The 20147-nt window shown below is 40.5% G+C and overlaps 1 protein-coding gene and 1 long non-coding RNA gene across 2 annotated transcripts in view; one reads left to right on the top strand and one right to left on the bottom strand.

Annotated features, from left to right (window-relative positions):
• The window catches only part of TMEM182 (transmembrane protein 182), a 250522-nt gene extending 234793 nt beyond the window's left edge, over nt 1-15729 (top strand). The window contains exon 6 of the mRNA XM_063788931.1: nt 15654-15729. The gene's annotated coding sequence lies outside the window, so the exon portion shown is untranslated. The remainder of the gene's footprint in view (nt 1-15653) is intronic.
• On the bottom strand, nt 14011-15949 carry LOC107973581 (uncharacterized). The gene is made up of 3 exons (XR_001715972.4): nt 15862-15949; nt 15561-15758; nt 14011-14874 (listed from the first exon to the last, which is right to left on the bottom strand). It is a non-coding gene; the product is annotated as an uncharacterized LOC107973581 (long non-coding RNA).
• Between the last annotated feature and the right edge of the window lie 4198 nt (nt 15950-20147).

The raw sequence follows: 20147 nt of genomic DNA, 5'->3' as shown, positions 1-20147 counted from the left end.
AATAAAACTGGGGATAGAATCTGCTAATCAAAATCACACTAGAAACCTGGGTTGTATTACTCCACAAAGCCCATGACCCCATTACTTACTTTCTCACTTGGAAAGAATTCCTGTGAAAGATGATCTGGAGGTATTTTCACAAATGCTGCATTTGATACACAGTGATGGAATGATCTTCATTTAGCAACAGGAAAGGGACTGGAGAAAACTGGAAATTCATACTTAGCATTTTCTTCCTGGCCCAACAACAAAAACATCAATGTCTGTGTGTTGGATCTATACATAGGATCAACACCCTGGGCACGTCTGACTGCCTGTTACATTTATAATTTGCTTTACTTTTAAAACATTTTCTCAGTAGCAACATAGTATCCTGTGAGGTTGGCTTTCATGCAATTTCCATTTTGGAGCTGCCGGACTCTGGCTCCGAGAGTTTGGGGAGCCTGTGAACCACCCAGCTGGTAACGGTGATGTCAGGCTTAGAGGCAGGACTAATGCTTAGTGCTTTTCCTCCCCTACAAGACCCCACTCATTGTCCTCTAATACTACACGTATCTCATTATTGCCTGAAATTGCATCAATCCTTCCCTACACATGGGGGGAATGTCCAGGACAAAATGTAATATTGAAAAACATAAGACATGGGCCTGAGATTCATGAGCTAGAAGAGCACTTAAGCTTTTGCACTCTGCCTCCCTTCTAGGCTTTGCATGTTTTCAAGAGAATTCTCAGGAAGCATTTCTTTATGATTATTCAATTAATGTTGATCTCTCAATCAAAAGGTAAATGGTACTCCCTGCAAGATCACATTTATGATTATAGCAAGAAAATGTGTGAGGAAATGTGCAATTTGAATGTGCCTTTAGCCTAAAATACGTAGAATGCATGAAGTCTGAATTTCAAGATACATGGGGTATAGCACTACAAACTACAATCCACTGGACATGACCTCCAATGAACTTTGGAGATTTTGGAAGCAGTCAAAAGAACATAAGGACCACGGGGGTCTACTTTTATTACAGCATTAGGTTGTTTGTTGCTTTTATTTCTCTACTTTGTTTTTCTGTACAGTGCAGTATGAGTCATTGCATTTCTCGTGGGAGAAAAGTCACTGTATTCATCACTTTTTGTCAAGCCCAAGAACAATAATAAAAGAAACATTCGAGGAAAGGAAAGTTTGGACGACTTTTGTCATGCAGCCAATGAGAATTGACAAATAGGGTGATGCGGAATTAAGACTTACATCTAAAAGAACTATTAATATTCTTAGCTCCTCCAAGTCCTATTAACTAGGAAAATTTGGATTTAGAAAAGAAAAAAATAGAATTTAATGTAATCAAGTACTGAATGTATGAAGTCCTTTCCAAACATAATAGTCCCACAAATTGAGTAGTATTAGATGAATTATTAGTTGCAGGATGTGTAGGGGAAATAGGTGAACTAGCTTAAATAGGAGTCTGAAGTAGAAGGTGATAAGATTAGTAGAGTCAATTTTTTCTGAATGTTCTTAGAAGGATTTTTAAACGTTTTTGAGTTCAATTCAACTAAGTGCTTGAGACGAGGGGTTAGATGGTTTCCCTGGCAGCAGGCAGTGTACCAGTCCTTAGTGTGAAGCGGCACCAACTTGCCAGTTCCTGAAGTGGATCAGGAAATATCTCCACTTGCTCAGTTACAAGCTGAGACAAATGTGTGCTGTTAGTTCAGGTACTCCTTATTAAGATTTATGAACAAGTGCCCGCGTTCTGTGGTGCCCCCAAGAGCGAAGAAATGACTGAAGGATCCTCACGGCATACCAAGGAGGCCATGCCAAGCTTTTGACCCCTGGAGCAGCATTCCTAGATGAGAATTTCCATCCTTTCCTTCAGCTGGGAGAAGAAAGCTTGAGACATCTGTTTCCTGATAGAATAGGGGATATTAAGAGAAGAAGCAATGAGCTTCCTAACTTCTCTACCTTTGGAAGACACGAGTGCTCTCCTATATAGCCTGACTTGTTCTTCATCACCTCTATTAAAACCCTGGGCCAGTGGATCTCAAAATGAAAATGTGGTCCTCCAACAGGCAGCAATACTATCAGCCAGGGACTTTTCTATCTGTGAGAGGGAACTGAAAGTCCTACTCCTTGAACCCAGAGCTAGTTCCCACCAAAGCTGACCTTTTAACGCTTGAGCTTTACTGCCCCCTTGCACATGGGAGGCATAATTTCTGTGGCTTCTGTGTGCATCTACAGTGCATGAAGTGCTGAGGCACAGAATACAGTAGGATTAGGAGGTGACACTAAGACCTTCAGTTCATGTTGAGTCTCTGATTGCGATCTAGGGGTGGAGCATAGTCTAGTCTATAGAGGAGCTCAAGTCTGCACATCTGCACATTGTACAGGTGAGCCAGATGTGTGTGTCTCCTTACCAAGAGAGCCCCCTTCCAGCTAGGTACACATTGTGAGTCAGCCCAGGAGAAGGAATGAGGCTTTCAAACGCCACGGGCAGGCAGGTCAATCAGAAAGCACCTTAAGAGCAGCTGTCTGCATTGCAATGAAGAGATCAAGCAGTGGAAAAGGAAGGAAAATAAGATGGGGTTTCTGTTTTGAAATTGCATCTTAGACCAAGAATCATACTGCTCTTGTGGCTGAGGCACTACAGGTTAAATGATTTGCCCAAGGTCATATAGAAAGTCAATGGCAAGAATAGGCTCAACTCAGAATCCTGAAAGTCATAGTTTTTAAAAAGCAGCCCACAGTGGTTCAATTTCTTGAACAATTCCTGCATGTGAATTCGGCTGCTTGCATGCCCTGCCCTGGAAGTTGTATTCTCATTGTGTGTTCACCCACGAACTCAGTATATAGGAAGTTGCCTCTTAGATGTGGGGTATTTTTGAACTGCACAGTTAAGAATTTTCCCAAGTCCATATCCATAAGGTGATCAGATTGTTGTAAGATGCTGTCTTAGTCTGTTTTGTGTCTCCATAACAGAATACCACAGACTGGGTAATTTGTAAAGAAAATAAATTTATTTCTCACAGTTCTGAGGTTGGGAAGTCCAATATCAAGGTGCTGGCATCTGGTGAAGACCTCTGTGCTGTGTCATCCCGTGGTGGCAGGCTGATGGGCCAGTGAGTGTGAGAGAGCAAGATATGAAACTCACAGCCTCCAGCCCTATTATAATGGGCATTAATCCATTCATGAAGGTGGAGCCCTCATGACCTAAACACCTCCCGTTAGGGTCCACCTCCCAACACTGTTGCATTCGGGATTAAGTTTCCAACACATGCTTTCTGGGGGACACATTCAAACCAGAGCAGATGCTGTTCTCTCATCTCTCAGGATTTGCTCTCACTTGGGCCATATGTTAAGGAAGCAACAGTTTAAAAAGAGAGCCCTCCTTCCCCCACCCACTCATACTTTCCCATCCTCACTTGGCCAGTAAAGAATAGCATAGCCTCTTATGTAGCCTCTTCAGTGTACAAGAAAGTTCCTCATAAAGGGCTGAAGAACTGAGCTGATTAGGTGAAAGGTGTTCAGGCAAATCGTCAGGAATTGTGTCCTTGCTTTCTGGAAACTGAAAGGGGCAGTGGGCAAGCCTTGATGAAAAGCTGCTGTGTTGAGTCTCATACGTCCACGTCCACCTGCAGGTCCGCCTAGGGGCAGCAGGCCTCTGAAAAACGATTGCTTAAGCTGCCCTGATTTCTGGGGTCCAAAAGTCTATGTCATTGCAAAGAATCTGGATGGATTTCAAAAAGAAAGTACGTTCCACTTTATTTAGGATGGCTCTTTCAGCGTGGGTGTCTTTGCTGCTTCCGGCTGCATAAATTATTATTATAATGACATTCCCACTGACCCAAACCCCTTGGTCTTGGCTCTGTGCACATGTGTAAATCTAACAAATGTCTGTACAGCTCTAATCGTCCTTTCCTAGTACTTACAGAGGATAGCATTTCTAAGTGGCTTTATTTTACATTATCCTCAGTGTTTTGTCAAAGAAGCAAAGGAGTCAAACGTGCCTGTGTTGAGTTGGAGACCTACGAACCCTCTGTGGTCCGGCTTCTATTTCTGAATAGACAGGGTCGTCGATAGGTGGACTTCATCTTTGAATATAATTGTGTGGGTTTTTTAAAATCTGTCTCTAATAAATATATAATCATAGAAAGTGTATTACTCAGGCAATTATTTAAATAGATTTACATCATAACATGTTTCTGGTGTTTCTAGCCTGTTTAACATTCAGAGTGATATGGACTATAAAATTATTTAAATCTAATGATTTGTTGTTTCAAAAAGTTGCTGTTGTTAGGTTGATAATGTCTCCTGAAACAAAATGACAAATGAAACATTTCTCTTCCCTCCCTCTTTCCCCCATTAGTTAAAGCTAAGTTTTGTTAGGAGCTTTTAAAGATTGTTCTAAATAGATTTCAAATTCTGTTATTTCTTCCTCACCATTGGCATGGATTACAAACCTATCATCCTTGTCACTATAATTAACAGTGCTCACATTTATTAATTGACTATGGTTTTTGGTTTCCAACCCCACCCACACCCCTAAAACCTGCCTTGACAGGCTTTATGACTTAAAACATACACAAAGCTATATTCAGGATTTGTAGGCTAACAAATATTATAGAGACATGATATAAGTGAAATTAACATGGGAATTTTACCTTTGAAGAAGAAAAGACAACAATGCTTTAAAGGGCATATGCAGGCCTAAATAGCTTCTCTCTTCAAAAGGGTCAATGCTGTTTAGACTTTTCCACAACCATTTTATTGGCACATTTTTAAAATACAGGAGAAGAACCACATTGCCTGCATAATGATGGATGCTGAATTCAACCTCAGAGGAAAGTCAAGCTCTTCCTGGGAGGGTTGAATCAGGCTTCCTTGCTCTGTCTTTTCGTTTGCATTATTCAGTGGAAAAATACAAAGTGGCATAATGATGGGAATAAGTTATCTTTTATCAAATCTGACTTTAAAATTCAGGTTATGTAAAACATAGAAACGCATAGGAAATTCAATCAGAACCTCCAGTCACATTGTGTACTCTCTGTTCTTGGGCAACTGAACACTCCGCTGAGTCCATGCCTGGGAGCAAGTCTCAGATTCGCCCTTCCTGGCTGGAACACCTTTTGCCAGCAACTTCCACCAGGGGAAGCTCTGAGCACACCAGTGCTTCACAGGCAAACTGCGAAATTCAGGCAAGACAGGGCAAAGAAGGCAGCAGGGGAAGCTAACAAAAAGTCCTGAAATCGCTTTTGTAGCAACTAATGAGACTGGGTTTCTTTAGGATTATTACACTGTGATTTAACTACCAGTAGGGAATGTAGAGTGGAGTAAAGATGGAAACAGTATTTGGAACTAAAATCTTCCAGAACCTAACTTCTTTAATGGAGAAAACCCACTTGCTGTTTAAGAAGTGTAGTCCTTCAAGGAGCTGAAATCACTGTTTTGCTTCTTAATCCCTCATCTATAGGTTATTGGAAGCTACTCTCATTCATTCTAGTTCACCTTGGTTTTACACACACGCACACACACATACACACACACACTCCCATAAATGATAAATTCGATGTCTGTAGAAAGACAGTCACCTAATTGCACAGTGAAGCAGAAGAAAGCCTTGCAAATGGTATACAATTTTCAAAGTGTTCCAAGCCTTAGGCAAAAGCCTTTCAACTGTGTCTAAAACTGAATGATAAAATATGTTGTACAAATTATCTGTGAACAGGAAACATGTGGTAGTGGCAGAGGACTGAAATGTAACACTTGTAAAGAAATGGGAACTGCCAGTCATTTCGACCCTTTCTTTCTTTCTTTTTTCTTTTTCTTTTTTTTTTAAGTTGCAAGTTTCATCATTTTTTTTTTTTTACCCTCCGTTGATGTTCAAGTTTATAATAAGACACTTATCAGATTACACTGGGCCAATTGCAGCTTTATTTTAGAAACAACAACAAAAACCAAACAGATGAGGCTAAAGATTTGGTGTTGCCCATCCCCTCCCCCTTTGAGGGACTCCTTAAAAATCTCTCTGCTCCGTTGTTTCGGGAGCCCTGGTGATTTGTGTGTGGAATTTTTAAAAGGATGGAAAATCTCCTGAAATAGGAAGCATGCAAAGCTCAGGTGATTGCAAGCTGCATAAATGTTTCTCCATCCTTTATTTTCACAAAGGCAAAGGTGCTGGTTAATCGTCACTGAAGGGCAGAAAGGGTTCCGCTGGGATGCTACCTGCTGTCTCCTCACACTCCGTGTTACTCTTGGAATGTCGTGTCAGAGTTTTTCTCTTTCCAAGATGCATCCATTCTTTCTCAGTGAAACCAGTCAAGATTGCCTATGATCCCTATTGAGGGAATTTGTGATTAACCCCTACTAGGTATCACCTAGTCTCCTCAATCCTTGATGAACTCACACAAACTATATATATATATTTCAAGCCGTATGCAGCTCTCTGAGGAAAGTTAAAGTGTTAGTAAATTTCATATTTAGAGAAAAAGGAAAAGAGAGGGAAGTCTGTTCTGCTACATTTGTTTTCTATCAGGAAGTTACTCAGCTTTCATCTCAGTGCTCAGTGGCACCCTTATTTTAGCTTGTCTTTTACCACATGACTGCTTGATGACCTTTAAATTAGCATGCTTACTATTCTGCCTGGTATACAGATCCGCCTTCTTATTATTGGGGCTGACCCTGGATGAAATGCCTTGGGATAGTCATCAAAAATGAAAGAGGAGAAAACAGTTTAATTTGCAGCCCAAACTCCATCACCAGCAAAAACAGTTAGTTGAAACAGTCTCCTCCTAGTGAACAAGCATGGGCATCAGACTGGCATAGTCTGCACAGTCAAATACATACCCCCCCATTCCTGGAGCTAGACATTACATCATCCTGCTCTGACATTGCAAATTGTTTCCTTCCTTCCCTCCCTCCCTCCCTCCCTCCCTCCTTTCCTTCCTTCCCTCCCTCCCTCCCTTACTCTTTCCCTTTATTCCTTCTCATCTTCCTCTTTTCTTTTAATTGCACAAATTATTCAACACTTCTTTTGTGTCAGTCACAGAAAGAAGCTGTGGTTTTGATGGTGAATACGGTATGGTCTATCTCAGGAGTTCTTGGTGTGGCGGGAAAACTGGAACAAATTCATAGAAGGAATCACAGCACCAGACTTCTCTCTCCCAATATGCCAGAGTGTGTGTCTTGCACTCTTCAAGACACAGTTATCACATTTTGGTGTTCTTGCAGTATTGCTTTGGAATGCCAATCTTTCCATCCAATTTCCCTGCATTTCAGCACGTTGCTCAGAGGGCATATGGTTCTCCTTCTTACCCTCTGTCTCATACAATCATTCCTACCTTTATAGCTTCCTAGTCTATTTTTTAAATCCTATTCTGCAATGTCTCCTTTTCCCTTTTAATTTAGCAAAGCTCCTCCACTTCGTGTAAGTTCATATTATGTAGGCATTTTTTAATGAAACCTCTGCGAATACTGGTTGTTTCTCATTTAGAGTATTTACACATTTTGGTATACATTAGATATGTTTTTTTTCTCTTCCACTGATCCTGTATCATTTCTCTTTTTACCACAAACAAGACTGAGAGCAAGAATTACATCATACACTACTTTTTAAAATAAACTCAATAGCATCTAATGATAATAGCAAACATCGGTTGAGTACTTACTGTCCCATAGGCAATGTGCTAAGCTCTTTCCACCTGTTATGCCATTTCATACTGATGATAATCTTATGATTTAGAGTATTACTACTTTCTACATTTTTTTTGGCAAGGAAATTGAAGAAGAGATTTTTAAAGCTAGCTTGTTAAACTGGCAAAGTAAATTTTAACCTACAGATCTTGGCTCCAGAGTCCATGCTCTCTTATGCCGAGCATCTAGGGAGTTTTCAATAAACATCTGCTCAAGTGAATTGAATGGGAGACAATTTGCAAATCTGAGAACCATTGAGAAGCCTGTTACAAGAATGCCTAGGGTGAATGAAGGGGACAGATAGTGAGTACATTTTTTTGCCATATGAATGGGTTTTGAGGTTCGGATGTATTTAACCTTCACCCATTACAGGGCATATTTTGCCACGCGGGCATGTGGGGGAATCTGGGAAAAGTGAAATACAGAAGGTAGGCAAATGGGCTTCATTATGGTTCTCTGGCTCAAAAAAGAGCCAAGAAATGTAATAGAGGAGTTAGCCCATTTTTGTTGCAATGCATTTTTAAATGTATTTAAGAAATTTCCGGTGCTTCACAAATTCTGTTAACTTGTTGCTTAGATGTTTCCTACTGATGCCCTTCACTCCTTCCTTCTTTCTCTTCCTCCATCCTTCCTTACTGTGGCCATAGGACTAAATGATAGTTGTGCAATTCTGGGGATTGTACCAAAGTCAGAAACAGGACTTAAACCCCATTGTCACACACAGAATCGTTTTTGTTCGTTTGTTTGTTTTAGTGAAAACACTAAAGTATTACCACTGTTTTCCACAGTCAGATACAGAGAATGCTGTTATCCATGACATCAGAGCATTGGTAAGTGGAGCAGGACATTATATAACCCTGCACCTGCAGGCCTGTTTCCATGGGCGAAGCCAAATTTATAACTGTGCCCTTTGTGATCTGATCATCTCAGAGAAAAGAATGACTCTTGAACTTTGCCCAGTGGTCATTCTATAGCTAGTTATATTATATTTTCATCTAGTCTGCATTTTCCTCTCATACATGGCTGTTGATAGCCTGAGGAGAAAGGCAGTAGATGTGTTATGATTAATTCGTAAACTATATAACATGATTACATTGTAAACAAACCCCTTGAAAGGTCCAGGTCCTTGCACCAGCCAAGAACATGTAAAACCATCTGGTGCATACACCGCAGAAGGTTTCCCCTAGTTAGAGGAGATAGTGACTGTTTCTTGCGGACTAGCAGAATGGAAGCAGCCATCCCCCTCTCCACTCCTACTCTGACCATTACTCTTTGGGTAATCAATCAATTTTCCACTGAACTCTCAAAAATCCTTTATTTTGCCACCCACATAGGGATTTACTTGGACTATTTAAGCATTTCTCACTCTGTGCCTTTCATTATCTGTAGTCATTTCTGTCTCATGCCTTTAGGCATCTTCAATCCCCAGGCTATTCTCCTCATATCCCAGGCTCTCTGACTTCTCTTTTTAGCTTTTCTACCTTTGTATCCAGCCTAGTCCCTTGGACCACTTCATCTGCATCTCCATATAGCCTTAATGTCCTTGCTGTTCTCCCTTTCCAACTGAATGTACCCCCCACCCGATGCCAGACCAAATCCTTCTAGAGCTGCCGAGCAACTCTGAACAAAAGCACATACCATTTGTATTCCCACATGCCCCTGGTCCATTCCAAGCCTCTTTGTTTCTCCTTAGACTTATTTTCCTCATCTCCATGCTTATTCCCAGCAGATTCTGAGCCTGTCTCTGGTTCCAGAAGAGAATGCTCAGGCTTGAGTTTTCTCAACCTCACACCCACATACCTACCAACGTATTTATGTAGGTTTTCCTCAACTCTTCCCTCAGTAAGTTTCCTCTCCCTCTCTCCTTTGTTCTTTCTTCCCTTCTGTCCTACCTTTCTTTCCATCCTCCTTTTATCTCCAAATAAACAGAGAAAAACTGCTTTCTATTCTCTTCCTCGTCTAACTTCCAGCCTAACTCCATCTCTTCTTGAGAGTCAATTTTTGCCTCCTTTCACACTTTTCTCTATCGATTTTCTCTTCTCTTTATAAAGGTTTTTTAACTTCCTCTTTTCTGCTACCCAATTTTTATCAGCATAGAAACATGCTCAAATATCTCCCATCGGTAAAAGTCTTATTCATATTGTACCTTCTTGCAGCCTTTGCCCTATTCCTCTCCTGCCCTTCATAGCCAGCCTGCTTAAGCAAGAAGTTGACACCAGCAGTGGCTACTATCTCACTTCTTTAATCTGCTGAAATCTGCTTTCTATCCTTGCACTCCTCTGGGACTGCTCTTTCTAATGCCAATCATTTCCAGATGCAGGATCCGGGGAACAATTTCCAATCCGCCTGCTCACCTGATAGCTTTGCAATATTTGGCATTGCTAGCTACTGTCCTTTTGAATTTCACAACTCCTCTTTTTGCTTTTAAGACACTAAGGTCCCATGGTTTTCCTTTTTCCTCTCTGATACTCCTTAATTTCCTTTATTGGCTACAGTTTCTCATACCACCACTAAATATTGGGAGTCACAAATACTCCCCTTAAATGTCTTTTCATGCTACACTCTCTCTGTACGCCATTTCGTCTGCTTTCTACCTTGTAAACAACAAAGTCTCCTGTTTATATCTTCAGGCCTGATTACTCTTCCTACATTAAGACCATGCCATTGACTTCTTACTCTATATTTTCACCTAGACAAACAAAGTTATCTTAATCATGGTATATCCAAACAGAATGCCTCCACTATTCCTTTCTTTGCCACCCACACAGTTGTCTGATCCAAATTCAGAGGAACTATCCTGGGTTCCAACTCTTTCTGATACCTGAGAGCAACTTCATTGACAAATCTTATGATTTCCTGAGCTCCCTTGAATATATCTTCTCAGCTTCTCCATGATTGCCCTTGCTTAAATGGTTGCTTCTCACTTAGGGAGTGGCAAATGCCTCTTTTCTAGGCACATCGCCATTAACCATACCATGAGCCTGCCATTCCTCTCTCCCTCTCACCATGTGTCCTCTGCTTCCTTCTGTTTCCTCCTACTGCATTCCTACTCAAGCATTGCTGTCTTTGGAATGCCTGTCATGACTTACTGAAGTTGTCATTCCTTCCTCTGTGATTTCATATTTCCCCTTATTCTAGTGGAACACTTTTATCACTTTGCATAATAAATACTTATTTACTTCTCCCTCCAAAACTAGACTGTGAGCTCCCTAAAGGCATGATTTTTTTGTTTATTGTTATGATGAAAACCATATTGTCAGCACCTGACTCGGTGCTTGGCACATGTTTTTGATAAATACAAGAAAGAATGAATAGCTTAAAATTTCCAAAGAGATTATACACTTCCTCATAGCTATCTGCCACCATTGTTTTGCACTTATTTAGTTGGTGAACTGAAAGAGAGTGGGTCACTGCATAGTGGAAAGAACACTGATTAACCTTGAGGAGAACTAGACTGGTCCTGGTAATTAGGTGTATGACCTTGGGCAAGAAATTGCTTCTCTAGGTTTGTGCTTTCTTATCTCTAAAATCAGAGAACAGGATTAGATGATTAAAAAAAAAGGTACTGCCAGCTCTAAAAATATTATAACCTGAAATGCTTTCTTCTAAAATTCTAAACAAGGTGATTCTTAGTTTTAGATCCTTGGTTAAGATCCCAGAATGTATGCTTAGATTTTCTGTGAACCATGTGAAATTGTGTTCAAGGTTTTATTGTTGTTGTTACTTGCCGTAGAAGAGCCTATGAATTGATAAATAATATCCAGTCTCTTCTACTTTAGTAATAGAACATTTAAAGATTTAATTGATTGCATGGTCACTAAGACAGGTGTATTTTCCAGTCTTCTGTGAAGTTGGATGTGGCAAAGTGACAAGGTTTTGAGTAAGCAAGTGACTGAAGGAGTGTGAGCCAAAGTGATGTGGGCATATTTTTTATAACCATGTACGTGTCCTTCATTTCCTATTCCTCTCTTTTCTTGGAATGGAGCATGAATATGATGATGTTGAACAGTTTTTTTTAAGAAATGCAATACTCCAGAAATTGACAGACCATTAAATCAGAGGGAACCTGGGTCCCTGAATGATCTTCTGTAGCTAAAGCTGTACCCAATCATCCCAGACTTTTCTGTAAAAGATAATTAACCCATCTATCTTGTTTTAGCCATGATTATGTTAGTTTCTCATAAAGCCTTGAGCCAATGTTGAACCCAGTATATTTGCATACCTGCATCTTTGGAAAGAGGGCCCATCGATTTCACCAAGTTTGCAAAAGATTCTGTGACCTCATGTGACAGATTAAGGATGGCACAAATTCATTGACAGATCTCCCACTGAGAAGTGAGTTTAGGTTCCTTCCCCTTGAACCTGAATAGATTCTGTGACTGCCTTGACCAATTGAACACAGTGTAAATAAAGTTGTGTCAGTTACCAGCTCAAAGCCAAAAGAGAATGGTAGCTTCCTCTTCCTGTGTCTTGGAAAACTGGGTTTTGGAACCCCACCACCATGCTGTCAGGAAGCCCAAGCAGTCCATAGAGACATCTATGTGGAGAAGCTTCAAGGTGCTTTTATTATTCTTCTTCTTTAAAACTCACAACCATGCCATGAAGAATATATTAATGTCCTTATTCTACAGATGAGGAAAACTGGGCACAAAGCATTTCAGTAACTAATTTACCCAAGGCTACTATTAGGAAGTGGTAGATTTCACCCTTGAACCCTGCAACCTAACCCTAAGTCTTGCATGTTTCACCGTTATGCTATGCTGCTCAATAAGGTGCTACCATGTATTATAAAAAGTTGTAAAAAATTCAATTAGATTTGTTATTTAACAGTCTTTTTGCCACTGGACTTTAAGTATGGTAAGCTAGTCTTCACACGTTTCATTTCTATTTTGTGGATATACATTGAAACTCACATCAAAATTTAAAATATTTAAAAGTATTTTATTGTGATCTACCCAAAAAGCACTGAGAAGTGCAGTTTTACAATTCTGCTAACAATTACCAAGGTCTTATTATTTTTCCCCCTTCCTCCAAGTATATGTACTTTAAAGTATCTTGGTATTTGAATCATATTCTGCAGCACGCACCTCACATTCCCTATTTCTTAGAGGTGCATGCCTAACACTCCCATCCATAAGTTACCACTGCCTTTTCTGTACAAGAATCCAACTGTTCAATCTCTGCTCATATGCCTTCTTGAGATTCTGTTGGAACATGCCCAAGTGTTGCCTGAACATGACCCCTTTGTGTGGATTCATGCACAGTTATATGCACAGCCAATCTGCCAGTCCGGACCAACAGCCTCACACCAAATCCTCCATTTCTCAGCAGGAATCCAGCAAACCAGATGTCAAGTGCATATTTCCTGAGTACTTTATGGGATCCACAGAGAGGCTCTCACAGTATGCTTCAGGCCTCAGTTTAGTGCAACTTGTCAAAATGAATTGTTTCATTTCTCTACCACAAATGCCAGGTTGAGAAGAAATTTTTAAAAGAAAATTCTGCATAAGGGTTTAGGCTTTCATATTCTTAATTAAAATCCCATGGACTTGTGGTTGGGATAAGGTCCTGGGGCTGGGGATGGGGAGTGCAAGAGACTTACTTCTTGAATGAGGTGGAAAGTAGGACAATATCCTCTGTCTCAGCATATTCAACCACAAGATGAGAGAAGAATTCCCTCCATGATCTTGAGGACATCCCCAAAGGGGGCTGAGAAGACTCATGACATTAGGACACAAGGCAGGGTTTCAAGAAGGGGTTCTTTCTCCTTAACCTAGAGAAATACAAACTTTAGCAACAGGGCATTGGACATATTCTCATTTGCTCTCTGGATTTTTCTGACCTGGTGTTCCTCATTGGACCATACATGGCTATTTGCTTATTTCATAAATGCATGGTGGAATTCTTCTCCCTGAATAATTTGGTATCTACAAGTTAATCTTTCATGCAAAGGACACCTTTAGTGCATAATGGTTATAACTTGGTTTCTGCATCAGACAGAGTGGGGTAAGAACACTGAGTTTGCTACTCCTTAGTGAAGAGTCTTTGGGAAAGTCACAGACTCAGTTTTCACATGTATAGAGTGAGTGGACAGTGTGCATGTCATTCAGTATCATTGCCAGTTAACTGGAAGACTGTGTGTGCCGTGCTTAGCCAAGTCCTTCACAGAGTCAATACTCCATATATATTAGCTGTTATGTGTTGTTAATAATACTGTTGATATTGCAATTCTAGTAATTATTGTTGATTCTTACGCATTACAGCCCTTTCATCAACTATATTGCAAGATAGAGATCTTCTGATGACATGGAAGTTATCCACACATTCTGCCTTCTAAATTAATGGTGCCATATTTATTGTAGGTTCCCAGTTCCCTCTCAATGGAGTTATATGCATTTTCCACCATCACTGACTGTTGTTGTCCTTAACTTTTTAGTTCTTCATCTATTAGCCACAGTCTGACTTCTGCACCCTGTTCCACTTTTGACACTGAGTGACAATCTCATCTAACCTGTACAGATGGTCCCTGACCTTCCATGATTTGGCTTAGAATTTTTCAGTTTATGACCAGTTTGTTGGATTGTAACCCCATTGTATGTCAAGGAGTATCTGCATTTTTGAGCCAAGCTTGAGAAAACACACTATCTCAGTGGGTTCAGAGCCAGCAGCCACTGGCAGGATATTGACCAAGCTGTAGACTGAACATTTACCCTTGGGTTATTCTTGGTGCCTACAAAGCCATTGCACAGTGGGCAGTGGTCACTTCTTTGGTTTGCCCTGTTCAAGTCCCTGAGATCCTTACTGTTACTGTATCCTTATCTCAAAATTCAGTTTATGTGGGTCTGGAACTTACTGGACAGTCTCCACCCAGGACACAACCCCCTTTATCCTTCAGACTGATATTCTAGAAGTGTATGACATTCTACAAGCCCACTTGACTGCAGACATCACCTACCCCCTCCTATACATATCCATATCCACTCTATCCTTCCTTTGAAGCTTTTTCACAAACTACTTATCAACTCCAATCTACTCCCCCAGCCTCCCTTAATTATTACAATCATTGATATTTTGCTTCTTATTATTTTCCTTAAGTATGCATTATATTTTTCTTTGTTTGAGACTTGACTCCTTTGAAGGTAGAGATCACCTCTGAGATTTCCCTGTATCTTCCACGTGTCAGCTCTGATGCACAATATCTGTTAATAGATAGATTGATTGAGTTACAGAATAAAGAAAGCACTTTCTATCTTTGCATAGCTAAAAATCGTGGAGACTGTCAAAAAGACAATATGTTAGAGAATGTACATTTCAACTAAAGGAATCCTGATCTTAAAGTATTAAGGCTTTGGTTCAAATATCAGGTCTTTCTCCTACTCATCTGTTAATTTTGGAGTAGAATTTAACCTTTTTATTTTCAGTTTGCTCATTTTAAAAATACAGGTAATATATCTACTTACTTTTATTCTCGAGGACTGAATTCAATAATGTATATGAAAATGCTTTGGAAAGTATTATTATTACAGGGAATTTTATCTTTATAAGAAATAGTGTCGCCGGGCACAGTGGCTCATGCCTGTAATCCCAGCACTTTGAGAGGCCGAGGCAGATTGACCATGAGGTCAGGAGTTCAAGACCAGCCTGGCCAATATAGTGAAACCCCATCTCTACTAAAAATACAAAAATTAGCCGTGGCGGGTGCCTGTAATCCCAGATACTTGGGAGGCTGAGGCTAGACCTGGGAGGCGGAGGTAGCAGTGACCTGAGATCACGCCACTGCACTCCAGCCTGGGAGACAAAGCAAGACTCCGTCTCAAAAAAAAAAAAAAAAAAAAAAAAGAAAGAAAGAAAGAAAGAAATAGTGTCAAGATGAATTTCTGGTTACCTTTTTATGATTACCACAATCCTTATATCATAACTACATAATATTTAGTTTTGAAGAAATGATTCCACTGCTGAGATCTGTGTACTGTTTCAGTCCTCATTTGCAGGTGTATTGTTGATTCAAAACTGTTAACTACTGGTGGCCTTTCCACTGGGAAGATGATCATGGCTGTCTTACTCATATGGTCACATTCAGATCCTGCATAGAAAGAGAAGTACTTATACAAGTTCCTGGCCTCAAACACTGAAATGGGAAAAAGAAAAATTCTTATAAAAGAAAAAAAAAAAAGACAAGTAAGTACAATTCATTGGTTGTACTCAGATCAAACTGCTGGTCTCATGCACTTGAGTTGAGCTATCCCCTGTTCCCTGTGGGTGGGCTCTGGGAGGCAGCCAAGAACACGGACACTGGTGATTTGGGAGCCCCTCAATGATGTTGTAAACAAAAATGAAAGAGGCTGGTTTGACTTTGATTTTTCCCTTGAATCAGTTACTTTTTAAAAACCAATTACTTCTAGTGAATATTTGTCTTTCCTGTTCAGCAAATTATTTATTTAAATAGTTCTTAAGAAACAGCTCTTCGGAATTCTGTTTAGAAGGAATGCTTTGAACATCTAAGATTCCACGTTCCTTTATTAGTCATATGCTGCAATCCCTAATCAGATCTCTTTACACAGAGTCCTGTAGGCTCTCTGCTCAGGCAGTTCTCTTAAGAAATGATGAACTGCTCTATTGGCAGCCGCCACAGGGTGAGAAACTCAATCAGTGTGCCACTTAACTGGCTTAAAAAAGAAAAAAACCACAGTTGGGCAAAGCCTTTGGTTAATATTATTGCTCAAGTAAAAATTTTATTACCCTCTGCAGAGTTCACAAAGAAGAGGCATTAGGCTGGCAAGCAGAGCTGGTGGGATTTACCTTTGACGTAGTGAGCTCCTTGAAGCTACAACAATGCCATATGCATCCTGTCACAGTGTCTGGTAGAAGGTACACAGTAGGTGCCTGCAAAATTAATGATTACATGGATTGAGTCCAGCCATGCATATGATATTTAGATCTTGTCTATGGCCCTCTTGCCAGCCAAACCCTTGTTCATTTTATTCTGGAACACCTCCACTAACAGGGAACTCAACTCTGGATATAGTAACAAGGGCCGAGATGACTCAAGACAAAAGTGCTAGTTTTTTATCTTCCCATTCTTCCTTTTGCCTCCAGTGCATTCAGTTGCTAAAGGGGAAAGGTGCGAACAACTGAATACATAATTTTCCACAGTGTATTCAGTGGTTAGTACCTTTCCCCATCTTCTTAAACCAATGCTATCTAAAGGCTTTCTCCTTAACACATCCCTTGCCCTATCAAAGCCCACTCCCAAGAAACGTTTTGAAAAATATTTCACTCTGACATATGTGCAGACGATGGTAGGTCAGAAGACTCTTTCCTCTTGGGGACATTCGTATTTTACCAGAGCCCAAATCTTTAAGTAAAAAAAACTCATTATTCACTATAAGTGAAATTTCAGGCTCCCATCAGTGGCTGGAAGAACATTCCTCTATCTCCCCTTGCCAGCTGCAAAGCCTTCTGGGAGCCTCATATCATCTCCCTTGGGCAGCTTTCTTGTGTCCCTGGGCAGAATCACTCTTCAAGAAAGCATCAGCAAGCATGACAGGAGGCTGAAGCATGAGAATCACTTATCTGTATAAGAAATAGTGTCAAGACGAATTGTTATGTCCTCAAGGGTAGCAAGCTCTCCCTCATTCCTTCTCAGATATCTTGCATTACCCTATTTTACTAACGAAAAGATATTCTCTAATTTAAGCACAATGGCATATTTTATTTTCCTAATGAACTACTTTCTGTGATTTTGGACTATCCCATTGCTGAAATGTTTTATCTGATTTTTGATGCTCTAATGATCCCAATAAATTATAAACATTTTGCATTAAATGAACTCTTTTGTGGACACTCTAATCAGTCCTGAAGAAAGTCAGGTTGTCTCCTGAGTTTGAGGTGATGGCCAGCACTTTTAATGGAAAGTGGTTCTTATTGGAGCCAACCCTAGACCCAGAGCTGGCAAGCAGCAGAAGCTCTGAGCATATGCCCAGCTGATGAAGATTTGTAAACTAGGTCCTGATGGTGCCCCATACATCATGAGGCACATTGCAGCCTGGGAAAAGAGTATGTTGATTTTTGCCCCCTCTCAAAGATCCGTAGAAAATGCTAACAGCACAAGAAAATGTGAGAATTAAAGGAAGAACATGCCTATCACTCTTGTCGCCAGATTGGTTCTGGTAGGCATGACTTTCCCTTTGGAACCCGGTGGAGATCTTTTTCAATGGAGCTCTTGCATGAGACATGGAGGGGTCCTGCTTTTGTTTCCATGGAAAAAATTGCTGAACAAATGTATTTTATGTACTGCTAGTTGCTCCCCATCATTGATACAAATACCCAGATAGCAAAGTAGCAGTGGAAACAGTAAAATGAATGCATGAATTTGGCAGCTTGGATATAAAGAACAGAGATTGTTTCAAAGGAGAAAAGACAGCCTGCAGATGATCAGGGCATGTATGTAGATGAGGGTAACAGCAAGGACGCAGGCACAAATATGAATAGAGGACGTGGGCGATCCAGCTGAGCAGAGGACACAAAGCCTCGGAGCCCCTTCTTACTTGAATATTTCAAGCGGAGGGAGGGGAGCAACATATTTCACTCCTTTGCATAGTAAGTGTCTGGGATCATTAGGACCCAAAGTAAAAAAAAGAAAATAATTTGACAAAATGCCCAGAGGCAAAACATGATATAAAGCATGACATTTTTCATGTATGTGTAGGCTTGTTTCAAAATGGGCATTGCTTCTGAAAAGGAGAGCTTTAAAAAAATGTAGATACTGAGTCAACTTTTAGCTCTCTCAGCTAATGAAATTGCAGGGGATAAGCAAGGAAAGCACTTTTTTTGAAAAAAGACAGAAAATCAAAAGTATTTATGTGTGGTGTTGAGAGCTATGTGTGAGTATGTGTGTGTGTACACAGATTTAGCATTCTGTGCATTTCTTGAGTTAATGTTAAAATAGATTTGCCTTTTATGAATACACTTCAGGAGAACTGGAGAGGTGCAATATTAGACCTGATTTCTAGTTTCCATGCCATTGCTACCTGGCTGTGTAATCCTGGAGACGTCTGATAACATCTCTTGGTGTCACTGACAAAATAAAGTAATTGGTCTTGATATCTTCTTGAGGTGTGCCCAAGCTATAAAAGGTAGTGATTTTGTTAGAGTGTTCAAGAATATGCCAAGTCTGTCCTATGACAATAGAGCTACGTATATGTACTGGTGCTCGGGGGGACAGATGGAAGACATAAGAAGAGAGAGATAAAAATAACCCAGTAAGGAAAAGAAAGATGAATGTTTGGGGGCAGAAAAAGTGGATCATTGAACACAGAAGCGAATACTACAGGTAGGCTTAATGATCCCTGCTGTAGCTATTGATTCATTTCAAGCATCTCTATCAAAGGGCTGGGACATGATATGAGCAGGGATTCTATGTCTGCCCTCAGAAGCCCACTCCAGTGCAGTGGAGGTGGCTGTGGGCACTGCAGGCTTAGTCCCAGCTTTGGCTGATCCCACCCTGGTTGTCTGAATCACAGTGTGAGACCAGTTCCCTTGCTCTGCTGGGATAATCAGTCCCTCTCAATCATGGGTCCCAGTAGAGCCCCATATGCTGGTGTGGCCCAAGTGATGGGCAAGGAGGGAAGGAGGTGGTCCCTAAGAATGAGAGAAAGTGACCAGGTAGGCAGAAGTAAAGTTACCATTGAAAGTAAGAATGGTAAAGTTACCATTGAAAGAAAGAAAGTTTTTTTTTTTTAAAGTATAATAAGTCCAATATTTTGCAAATAGAAAGACTGTCTTTTAATTTTCCTCTTCCCATGGTTTCCTCATTACTGTCCACAGCCAAGGCTGAATCTTGAAGCTCCTGGCATGAGCAGCAGCCTGGAGGACAAGCCCGTTGCTCATTATGTCTCAAAGCTCACTTTCTCAAATTTCTCAGAAAGTGATCATTTTAAAAGCCAGTTTTGTGGGGAGAGGAAGGGATTTCTAAATGACAAAAACCTACACAAAGAGGAAGAACTGATGGATTCTGTCTTTGAATTTGACCATGTGTCAAGGACAGAGGGAACTCAGAATAGACTGTGAGCAGGGAAGCCTTCCACTTCCTTTCAGGAAATAGGAAGATGCAGAGATTAGGGGTGAAAAGTAGCGCCTAGGTAGACCTGTCATCTCTCCTCTCTGAGTTGCTTATAAGTTGCAGAGTTTTGCATGTGCACCCAAGGGAGGAGGGGACATTTGTCTGTGATCTTGACTAGGAAGGTGGGATAGAAGAATGTCACAGCAAAGTAGAAACTGACTGGGAGTTGAGGGCTGTGGGGTGGGCCGTTTAGCAGGGACAGCTGAGGTACTAAATTCCTTCCATAATATGATATGTAATGAACCACAGTGTATTCAGGTGTAAGGAAGTGCCATATTTTATTCAAGAAATTCTTTATTCTTATGCATTAGGATATTTCCAGTTTCTTCACAAAATTACACTTTAGATCAA

This window comes from Pan troglodytes, chromosome 12, assembly GCF_028858775.2.
Source record: "Pan troglodytes isolate AG18354 chromosome 12, NHGRI_mPanTro3-v2.0_pri, whole genome shotgun sequence".
NCBI lineage: Eukaryota > Metazoa > Chordata > Mammalia > Primates > Hominidae > Pan > Pan troglodytes.
This window is presented reverse-complemented; position numbering and strand designations above follow the sequence as displayed.